A 12,051-nucleotide genomic window follows, 5' to 3' on the forward strand; every position below is an offset into this window, starting at 1 on the left:
AGTTGTCCTGATAAGACAGCTATTCATTCATCTGAGCAAGCTGTTGTGCTGACAGGGGAAGGGCTGAACAATCTGCTGCTTGAATGAATTGACTGGGTATGTTCGTAAAGCTAGGGATGAAGGTTTTTATCGATTACAGTTTTATCTTAGTAACCAAGAACTTCCTGGACCATTTAGTATAATGATTGATGTAGAAGCCTTTATTGCCAATTAAGTGCTGGCCTAGTGCTGACAATTAAGCTACAGAAGGCAGAGGTTTCTGTTCTGATGATAATTCAAATCTTGTACCCTCTTAGTAATAAGAGAAAAAAATGTCTTTGGTATAGGTATTTGATTTTAATAACAATTTCAAGAGTAGTTAAATATGGGTTCCAAGATATGACCTTTATTTTGCATGCAGGTATTCAATTATGTATATGCTTATAGCATTATCAAAGAAACATCACTTACTATTTACCAATAATAAATAAGAACTCTTTGTAAAAAAAAGTCTGTGAAAGTATTGAGAATCTGTTTTAATCAGGAAAGGTATGTAGAATCTGTGATAATTTTTAAACTAGAATAGAATTTAGAGTAATTAGCTAGTGAAAATGTACAAGCAAAAGTCTTTTAAATTGTACACATTATTGAATACATTGTGTTTTAAGGTATAAGCTATTAAAAAGTTAAAATTGATGAAGTTGAAACTTTTAAAGCAATTAATTTTAGTGTTAACCTAATATGATTTTAAAATGTTTAGATATGATGAGCAAATCAAAGAAATTTAATTGGAAACAATACTTAGTAAACTGTAAAAAATACAGCTTTTATTGTCCCGCATATATTTCACTTTCCACATTTTAGGAGAAAAATATTCAAAGAGCAAGTTATCACTAAAAGTTTGGCTATATTTGTAATCCTATTTTCAAGGACATATGGGTTAGTTTCAAAGGCAAAACAAAAATCACCCTGTTTTTCCTTGATTATTGTACCAAAATGTGTGATTAGAGTCAAAACTAATTTAGGATTTTGCTTCTATTCCTGATATCACATGAACTTTTTTGATTTGCAAGGAGCTTGATTATTTAATTGCCATGAAATTTTACTCAGTTTAAGCAAATGTGGTACATTAAAATGAACATGTCTCTCTCAAAATAGATTTAGAAAACGGAAGCTAGAAGGGGTTTTGAAATTCCACCAGTCCTGTATTTCCCAAGATTTGCTCATCACTAGAATTGCATGGGAAGTAAAGGGCTTGTGCCCAAACTTTTACACAGGTGATTCTCATTCAGTAGATCTGGGCTATGGCTCAAAAATTAAATTTGTTCCATGGATTTCAGGTGATTTAATGATAAGCATTTAATGATAAACATTTGGAAGGCACAGATTTCATCCAATGGCATGAAAAGTACTAGATTTGAAATTAAAGTCTGTGTTGTGGGTTTCCAACAAATTAAGACTGGGTTCTCATATTAAATCTTTTTTTTTTTAAAGTTTATGAGAGCTCTGTCTGGTGCGGCTCAGTGGATTGAATGTCAGACCGCAAACAAAAAAGTCACTGGTTCAATTCCCAGTCAGGGCAGATTCCTGAGTTTCAGGCTAGGCCCCCAATAAGGGGTGTGTGAGAGGCAACCACACAATGATATTTCTCTCCCTCTCTTTCTCTCTCTCTCTTCCCCTCTCTCTAAAAATAAATAAATAAAATCTTTTTTAAAAGTTCATGATATGATAAGCATATTACACATTTTAAAGCCCTGATTTTATTTTTGAAGAAAAAGCTCTAAGTCACTTGTCCAACATCACCAAGACTCTTGGGACAAATTTGGTCCTGGGAAATCATAATTTGCTTTAAAAAATACTTAATATTTTATGGAATCATCAAAAAGCCTATTTTAAATATTAATTTCACATTGTTCATTTAGGAAATTATTTTTGAAACTTAAATTTAGACACAGATATTTCTAAAATTAATTTAGATTAAAAAACATCAAATTTTCTATTTGACAAATATTAACTTTTTTCTGATCACAAACTTTGTGCCGAATACTTCCAAATACATTGTATTTACTGTAAATTTATTCTTTTTAAAATTTTATTATATATATATTTTATTGATTATGCCATTACAGTTGTTCTATTTCCCCCTTCATTCCCCTCCACCCTGCACCCCCCCACCATTCCCCCCTTTAGTTTATGACCACGTGTCTCAAGTTCTCAAATTCTATATTTCCCATACTATTCTTGCCCTCCTCCCTATCTATTTTCTACCTACCATCTATGCTACTTATTTTCTGTACTTTCTCCCCCCTTTTCCTTCTCCCACTTCCCTGTTGCTAACCCTCCATGTGATCTTCATTTCTATGGTTCTGCTCATGATCTAGCTGTCCTCTTAATTTGCTTTTGTTTTAGGTGTGGTTGTTAACAACTGTGAGTTTGCTGTCCTTTCACTGTTCATCTTTTTTATCTTCTTTTTCTTAGGTAAGTCCCTTTAACATTTCATATAGTAAGAGCTTGGTGATGATGAACTCCTTGAATTTGATCTTATCTGAGAAGCACTTTAACTGTCCTTCCATTTTAAATGAAAGCTTTGCTGGATAGAGCAATCTTGGTTGTAGGTCTTTGGTTTTCATGACTTGGAATACTTCTTTCCAGCCCCTTCTTGCCTGTAAGGTCTCTGTTGAGAAATCCGCTGGCAGTGTGATGGGAAGTCCTTTGTAGGTGACAGTCCCCTTATTTCTTGCTGCATCTAGGATTCTCTCCTTCATTTTAATCTTGGCTAATATAATGATGATGGGCCTTGGTGTGTTCCTTCTTGGGTCCAAATTCTTTGGGGCTCTCTGAGCTTCCTGGATTTCCTGGAAGTCTATTTCCTTTGCCAGAATGGGGAAGTTCTAGTTTATTATTTGTTCAGATAAGGTTTCCACTCGTGACTGTTCCTCTTCCCCTTCTGGTACACCTATAATTCAGATGTTGGAGCGTTTAAAGATGTCCTGGAGGTTCCTAAGCCTCTCCTTATTTGTTTGAATTCTTGTTTCTTCATATTTTTCTGTTTGGTCATTTTTTCCTTCCTTCTGGTCTGCTCCCTTGATTTGAGTCCCAGTCTTCACCCCTGCTAGGGCCCCACCAGCCTTGCCCATATCTACAGAATGTCAAACAATTGAATAAAAATTGGTGAGAGTTTGGTCAAATATCTGTATTTTCTTTACATTATTCCAAACATATGTAGGTTTTTTTATTTTGTGGCCTTTTTTTCTGTATGTTTGAATAATGCTGAACATCCAAATGTTCAGCATTATTCAAACACCCTCCCCCATTCTAATAAAGAGGGTATCTTAATAGATAGTCTAATGGTCAAATGTTTATCTGTGAACAAAGTTTTTCAGATATAGCTCCAATATAAATACGACCAGAAAACTGTGACCATTATTTATGATGCTTAGTTCATGCTTTAAGTCTTACTCACAAGGACAGACTTCCAGGTCCTGAAAAATGTCTGTGTCCTGAAGTGGACCACAGACATATTCTAAGTCTCAGTGAAACAGCAAAGGATGTAGGGGGTTATTACTGGGTGGCAACTACAATGAAGATATTGCTTTATTGCCTGCTTTATGAATTTTTGCTTGTCTTCATGTAAATCAATGATCATAAATCTATTTGAACCAATAAATATTTATAATCATAAAAGAGAAAAGCTACCCTAAATTCCAAAATATGTTGAACTGCTCATGCTTTTCACATTCCTTCTCTATTATTTATATATATGCAGCAATTTCGTGAGTGATATAAAATTTTATTGAAGATAGGTTTTAAATATAGAGATTAGATACCCACATTCAACCCCTTACTTGTCAAATTTCACAGAAATAAAAGAAGAGAACATGTAGTTAAAAATGCCTGTAAAAATAAGTAAGGGCATAATGAACAAGTCTAATAGGTTTAGAAAGCCCTGCGAGAATGGGAAAGATGAGACCGGCTCAGCTGCTGAATAATTCTAAATTAAACTGAGAGATTAAGTGGGCAGAATTGCAGGAACTCCTCCTAAACCCCATGATTAGAAAAGAAAGGACTGAAGATGAGGGTGGGACTTACATGAGTCAACTAGAAATAAATCTAAATTCACTAGAGGCTTCAAAAAATACCATGGAAACAACTTTAGGGGAAGATCGACTCTCTTCTTAAATAGATGTTGAGTATACAAAACGTGACAAGGATCCTACTGTGGGGGTGTTCAGTCTCCTGCCTGAAACTGTCAGCCCTGCGTTATCCTCCCACTGCCCTATTGTGTCATGTCTATTTTTAGGGTCTATTTTTTCATTAGCATATATGAAGGAAAGGGCAGCGTTTGACTGAAGAGAAGGAAAGAGCACAAGAAGCAATTATTTGAGTCAATATAGATCACTGAGAAAGAAACAGGAGGATAAACTGGTGGTTAAACAGGAGGATAAGCTGGTGGATAAATTGCTAGAATGTTTTATGGTTTTGGCAAAAAAGGATTTAGACTGGGAGATGTCAAAAAGTAAGAGAAAAGACAAAGGAGGTTTAAGAAATGATAGGGTTATAACTTGCATTTTCCTTTCATGTATTTCTGTATATGGGGACAAAATTACAATATTTTTAAATTAAATTTTAGCTACTAAATGATCAATCTTAAATTAATGTCTATAAAAGGAACCACATAGGTAATAATCTCTTTTTGAGGCTAATCCAGGAATTTTTACTAAATGTATATTTCAAATAAAGATTATTTCTTTAGTTGTTACTCAAAGTTAAACTGGACATCTGGATCACTGACATTGTAAGAAGAGAGAAGCCCTTTAAATAAGAATTGCAGTGTTTGCTCAAAATGTGGCAAAAAGACAAAAACTTCTTTTGAGATTTGAGAGTTCAGAGATGAAAACAATAGAATGATATCTTTGGATATGGATTCTCTAGTCTGAGAACCAAATTTACACAGCTCTAATGTAAATTTGTTTCATGAGAAGATGGTCATTCTGAGTATTCTGTGGGGCTATTTATAACCACCCATGTCAGCTTTCAAGTTTAAACCAAAGCTGCTGTTATGCCCTTCCACAGTTAGGAAAACAAGACTTTTGTATTCAGAAAGCATAAACTAAATTCAAAATAAGTAGGGATTAATATACGACATTGGATATTGCTTTCATTCTCAGGAGCCAGGCTATCTTAATTCTACCAGGTTATTAAATAAATTAAGCCTGAGGAAAAAATATAGGTGGACCAAATGGCAGATATCAAGTAGGACTGACCTGAGAAGTTGGGACTTAGGCTCTACAAAAACTTAAGTTTCTAGAAGAATGGAGGTATCCCTTCTCTCACCAATACCCCCAAAACCAGTGCATGCAGAAAAAGTGAAAAATCCACAAAAAAGTAAAAATAAAATGGACTCTAATATAAGTAAATCAGGGATGAGAATAAATCTAAATGGGAAATAAACCTATAAAAACTAGAGTTCAAATATACCCATAGTTAATATTAAGAAAACCATCTATAAACACTTAACTTACATTAACATGATTTTAGTGTTCTACCTTCTGCATTAACCTGGCTTTATTAAAACCAGGGCATTTTTGCTCATTAAGATTAAGCTGCAAGTAACTTTAGGTTTTCTTCAGGAACTTTATGAAAATTTATTTATCTAAACAATTAACTACTTACCTGGCTCTCATATAATAGCATTTTCTCCATTCTCAGAACAATGCATTTCTGGCCTGGATAAATGGCTGTTTATTTGTAAACGTTCACTTCAAAACCCTCAGTTTTCTCTATGTGACAACCCTAGCTATTATATCACTTTGTCTAATCTTCAATATGTTCCATATTGAAAAAGACATCTTAAACCAAACTCCCCAAACACTAAAATACTACATGGCTAACCCTCACTTTCTGTCACCCTTAGGACTCTGTCAGGATAGTGTTATCCCTTCATAAGTGAAAGTGAGGGTATAGGAAAGAAATATATCAATAAACTTCCAATAAAAAAAAAGGGAGAAAACACAGGAAAAAGAAAGGCAGCCACAAACAGTAATATTAGGCATAGAAAGATTAGCTGTAGTCATGCTGAAATAGAACCCAGGTTTGGCTGCCTGTTGCAAGGAAAGCCAAATTTATGAGACAGGTGCTGGTGAGAAGGACAGTGGTTTATTTAAGTGCTGGGATCTCGAGAAGATGGGGGACTCTGGTCCTCAAAAACCCATCTTAACAGCCAGTGATTCTTACAAGGAGTTGTTGGGAACTCAGGAGAGGCAAGCTTCCCTGAGGGAGGGTGGACCTGCTGTTTCTCTTGAGAGAGAGAAGTGGAAGGAAGGGGAGGGGCTGAAGGGGAGTTGTGCAGCTCCTGCTCCGGTTTGCTCGCTTTTGTTCCGATGTTGTCTTTCAGTTTGCTTCAGTTGGACATCTGCAGTTTTACTGCTGGCATTAGCATTCCTCCCTTCCCTGGACACCTGTGGTTTATTGCTGGCATCAGAGTTTCTCACAGCTGCGATGAGAAATCTGCCTGAGATGAAAGCACAGTGTTGATTATATACTTTGATTTGTTACAGAATACACACTTTTGATTATTATCTAGGATATACTAAATCATGGTTAAAACTTAATACTTTTGTGCAGGCAGAGATTTTAATGAAGAGGGAGGAGAGGGAAATCAGAGCAAAGAGATCAGGGGAAGGGCTGTAGACGGGAAGGCTGTGCCCTCCCAGTCCCAATATGGAACTTTATGGTCGGGGTCCTTGAACTGACCCTCTGGTTTTTGCCAGCTTCTCAGGATTCCAAGGTCCACTGTTTTTTAGGTTTACACAAGAACTCAACTTGTTGATTCTAGTAAAGTATACTTAGAAAACAAACTTTTAACATGTAAACTCACATTTCAAAAGAAAAATCAGTTTAGAGAAACAAGCTGGGTTTAATATTTACTAAGACTAATATGAGTAGCTTTATATGCATATAGTATATTCACTCCCTGTTGCAATAAGATAATTTATTGCAAGAATTTATTGCAAGATAATTTATTGGAAAAAACAGCTCTAAATTTTATTCTGTCTTCCTCTCTCTCTCATCTAGATATATTTGCTAAAATCCAAAGAGAATTTGAAAATTGCTGTTGAAAACTGAGATAAATCAATAAATTTCTTAAATATTTAATAGATGAAGTGACATGCAGCATACTTGAACTACACACAAAAAATCTTGATTTATTTAAAATATACAGAATGTATGTGGATATTACATTAGAGCAGATAAATTCTTCACAATTGCAGAAGAGACTTTCACAAAAATCTATTGTATTTTAGTTCAAAAGCACGTCTCAATAAATTTTGAAAACTCAGCAACCTATAGAACAAGTTCTATTAACCTAATGCAATTAATTCAAGGCCAGTTAAACACAGCACAGCACCTGTAAAGAATGCATAGCGCAGCTACTTGAGGACATTGAAAATTAAATAATAACAAGTAGATTGGGCAAGAAAGCCAGAATGCCAAGTGCCACCAAACCGGTGGTGAGGTTAACCAATTTATTTCCTTATCTCTTCATATCACTTGGCCCTGGATGCAGGCGTACTCACAGGTAGTACACAAGGGAATAAGGTAGATAAAGCCCCAGATTTCTACCTAGAGAGCCAAGAAGAACCACGGGGAAGTTGAAAATGCCAGGTAAACTGAAGAGGGAGAGCTTGGATAAATTACCCTTTAACACAGTGTATGAATTTCTAGGCTCACCTCTGAACTTTAAATGAGTGGGTCAGACTGATTTTCAGCACCTTCACGAAGACTTTGAGAGCTGAATTAATAAAGGAACCACTATCCAGATCTCAGATAAGTTTCTGGGTGCCCCCAGGAAGGAGAGATCCAAATAGAACGACAAATGCTTTAAAAATGGAGAGGTCTCAAATCAATGACCTGAGCTCCAATATCAGACAAAATAAATCTAAAGTGAGCAAAGGAAAAAATTGAATTAGGAGCAGAAATCAATGAAATTGAAAAGTGAGAAATAATATAGACTGTAATTGAACCCAAAAGCTGATTCTGTGAAAAGGTCAGAAAAATTGATAAGTTCATAATAAAACTGACAAAGAAAAAGAGAGAGGGCACACATTACTAACATTATCAAAATAACTCCATAAAAGAATTATGATTTAACAGAAAATATCAGATGACTCAATAGAAAAATTGACAGAAGACTGAAACAGAATCTTGACAAAAAGAGGAAATCCAAAAAGTCAATAAATATATGGAGCAATTTAATCTCATGGTCAGAGAAGTTCACTTTAAAATTACAAATGAATATAATTGTAGACTTCAAAGATAAAAAATTATGAAGTCTTATGCCCAGTATAGAATAGTGTATTGATCCATAAACAATCAACACAGCTAATACAAATTATAAATTTATATAACCATTTTTGAAAAGTTTGGCATTATCTGGTAAGGATGAAAATGAATATATCTTAGCAGTCAATAATTTTATTTCTAGAGTTATATCTTAGAGAAGTTATTTTATATGTGTACATATATCAAAACCAAAGAATAAGAAAAACATCATTGGCCTGGCTAGTGTAGCTCGGTGGATTGAGCACAGGTCTGCAAACCAAAGGATCGTGGTTCAATATCCAGTCAGGGCCCATGCCTGGGTTGCAGGCCAGTTCCTAGCAGGGGATGCATGAGAGGCAACCATACATTGATATTTCTCTCTCTCTCTCTCTTTCCTTCCCTTCCCCTCTAAAGATAAATAAATAAAAATTTTTAAAAAATCATTGTTTCTAAGATGAAAAATAGAAAGACATCATTGTTTCTAAGTGAAACATAGAAACAACACATATTAATCATGATGAATCTGGAAAAACATATAGTCTTTTATTTACTCAATGCAATAATGCAGCATTGAAAGAAACGGGCTAAAGCTGCATGTAACAACATGGATTAATCTTTAAAAAATGGTGTGAAAAAAAACAGGTTTCCATAAATGTGTAGACCACGATCCCATTGCCTAACTTTCAAAATCAGGTATCAGTTCTTGAGATTCGCTGAGATATTTCTTTCTTTTTTGTGATTGTTGTTCCATTATAACTGTCCCAATTTCCCCCTCTTTTCCCTCTCCCCTGCCTTGCCACAGGAGATCTTTCTTTTAAAATTCAAAGCACGTGGCATTTTAAAATACATGGCTGTTTTCAGATGAAAAGACCTGATTACCAAAATAACACATAAGGCACATGGGCATAGGCATGTATGTGTGTGTAAGCGTGCACACACCCATTGAGTTCCACACAAAATAAAAATCAGTGAACTTAGAGCATTTCAAATCTAAGGGGAAAAGGGGTAAAGGGCTGAATATAATTACAGATAAATAAGGGGATATATGGAAAAATATGTATTTCTCTATACCTGTGAATACATACTTTTTCCAAATATATGGGAATAAATCAATCTTAGAGTAAGTAAATTAGTACAAAAGCTATAATCAATCAATAAACACTTTAAATCAAAAGAGTAATAAAACAAAAAAATTTTTAAATCTTTATTGACATACTTAGGTGATCAGTGTTTTTGAAAGGTAAAAGAAATTTATTCCAGTTTGGAATAAAAGTTTTCAGTCTGGGATGTTGGTAGTAGGGAAGTCTGCTTCTGTGGGGGCGGGGATACATGGGACCTCTCTGCATCTTCTGCTCTGCTTTGCTGGGAATCTAAAACTGCTGTCAATCTAGAATAGCCTATCAATTAAACAAACAAACAAACAATGGAACATTTAGGAAAAAAATGGGTCTTTTCTATAGCCCCAAATAATAACTATGGAATGTTAACAATAAGAATATGAACCCCTCATAAATTCAATGGCATTAAAACATATCTTAGTTTTGTGAGAAATTAAGAATTATTTAAACCATATACATATACACTGTGAGGAAATTACTTAAAAGAAATACTGTTAACCTGGTTTCTCTTGTAAATAGCATTACCTATATAGGTTAACACTATTTGGAGGAGAAGTTGAGATTGGCTTGCAGGAAGGGAAGAGGGTAACTGCTCCTAACTCTGCTTCAGATGGCACCAGTAAGAACACCACAAATTGACTGGGTTTAACTTCCATAGAAGATAGCACCATAATCATCTGTAACTTGTTGCCTACCCTCTTACTCCAGGACTGTTCCTGTTCAGTGCATAACACATCTGCCTTGAGTGAAGTCTAGTAAATAACTTTTCCCCCTTCTCTTTACATATTCATGAATGTTTTACTGCCCTTTAGAATTACCATTCCCAGGAAATTGCCCGCCCATTCCATTCCTCAGTCTCACAATAACCATATAGCTTCTTCATCACCAGGTTGTACCAAGCAGTACCTTAGCTACATGGTTAGGCAGTAGATAAGGCGTTCTTGCATTTTACTAGCTTTTTTTTTGAGATAACAATTTGGCATTTATATTACAGGATAATATATGCTCACATTAGCCTTGCTACAGCCTAACCTCTAGATGAGCAAGGCACATATCAGTAGTGGTGATTGATGTAGATGAAGTGGAAGAATATTTCCTAGTAATTGCCATGGTGTCTGACATTATGTAGAAAGAAGTATATTGCAATTGGCAAACCAGATACTGTTTCCATTTCTTATATTTCATGCCAATGAAGTTATATAATTGAACTCATTTTATCAATAGGCTATGTGTAAGACTATTTTCCTATAGACAAGATTGGATGGCACACTTTCTATTACATAATTTTGGCACAATCAATATTTATACCTGACATTTCAGTTCTCAACCCTAATACTCTTTTAGCTGACTGAGATAGTGAACATGCTTATATTCTTATTTAGCACCAAGAATGTTTGCTGATGCAATCATTTAATCAAGATCACCTTTAGATCTAAATTGCCTAAACTATAAGAATAATTAAGCCTACATTAAGCTGAAATGAAAACCCATTTCTGTGCATATTCACAAATTAATGTTTTCCATATTGAAAGAAATGAAAACTAGTGAGTTTTAATCAAGTTTTCTCTACTCAGGATGTGACTCTTCTTGCTTAGGAAAATAATTTATGTTTAGCTTAAAATCAGAAAATGTGCATATTAAATACTACAAAATTAAATGTTGTTATACTTTAAGGACAAGTAAAAGATAGGTTCTGGCTTGACAGTTGCAGCCATGTGTGAAAATGAGGATAGATAAGAGATATAAATAAAGATAAAAATAATTAATCAGATATCCAATTAGGAATTTCCCTAAAGAAAAATAAAATAGAGCAGTACATAAACCATATCAAGAATATATCCTCATGAATTTTTGATAAAATATAAAATATTAAGAATCAACTACATGTAAGTCATTTTAACTATGGAATACAATTGCTTCTCTGCTTCAACAAAATCAGTAAAGAAACATTGCAAGGAATATGAAAGACATTGAAAAGTTTGAAAGTTAAAGCTCAGAAAAGAAATTTTTAGAAAAAAAATTACCAAAAACCCAAAAATTACCAAAAAACCAAAAATTGGTTTTGAAAACTGCTGGTTAACAGCTGGGCTATAGTAGTACTACTGATCATTAAAAGTAATCTACAAAATGTCAAGAATAATTAGAAAACATTACTTCATACTGTGGTAGAAGGAGAAAAGCAAAACCACTTGGAATCACGTCTGAATATAAAATGAAGACAAGGACACTACACCAAGAATAAATAAACAAGCAAACAAATCAAAATCCTCCTCTCCGGGTGAACATGAATGATGATTACTCTACCAGTAAAAACTCTAATCCTCCATTTTGCTCCTTCCTCCTAGAAAAAACAAATAAGATACCTTCTCATTAAATTTCTCCTGTAGTATGACAGCATCCAAATTAGAACCAAACAGAGCCCAGGCAGCTGAAAAGCCTTACTGTATCTGTAATAAGTGTCAGATAAACAGCAACTTATCAGCTGGCATTGAGAGTTGGAAACACTGACCCCTGAGTTTAGTATCTGTGCTGATACCATGAAGGTCTCACTGCCCTTCAGTAGTCCTGACATTCCCAGAGCACTAATAATGGACATGAGTACTTGGAAAGCCCAGCACGTCCTCTGACCAAA

General features: G+C 34.7%; 1 long non-coding RNA gene across 1 annotated transcript; it reads right to left on the reverse strand.

Moving 5' to 3' along the window:
* Positions 1–2,182: 2,182 nt before the first annotated feature.
* LOC128626876 (uncharacterized) lies at positions 2,183–11,848 on the reverse strand. The gene is made up of 3 exons (XR_008390967.1): positions 11,783–11,848; positions 5,653–6,490; positions 2,183–3,118 (listed from the first exon to the last, which is right to left on the reverse strand). It is a non-coding gene; the product is annotated as an uncharacterized LOC128626876 (long non-coding RNA).
* Positions 11,849–12,051: the final 203 nt, after the last annotated feature.

Source organism: Artibeus jamaicensis, unplaced genomic scaffold (genome assembly GCF_021234435.1).
Source record: "Artibeus jamaicensis isolate MK-2021 breed Jamaican fruit bat unplaced genomic scaffold, CSHL_Jam_final contig_233, whole genome shotgun sequence".
Taxonomy (NCBI): domain Eukaryota; kingdom Metazoa; phylum Chordata; class Mammalia; order Chiroptera; family Phyllostomidae; genus Artibeus; species Artibeus jamaicensis.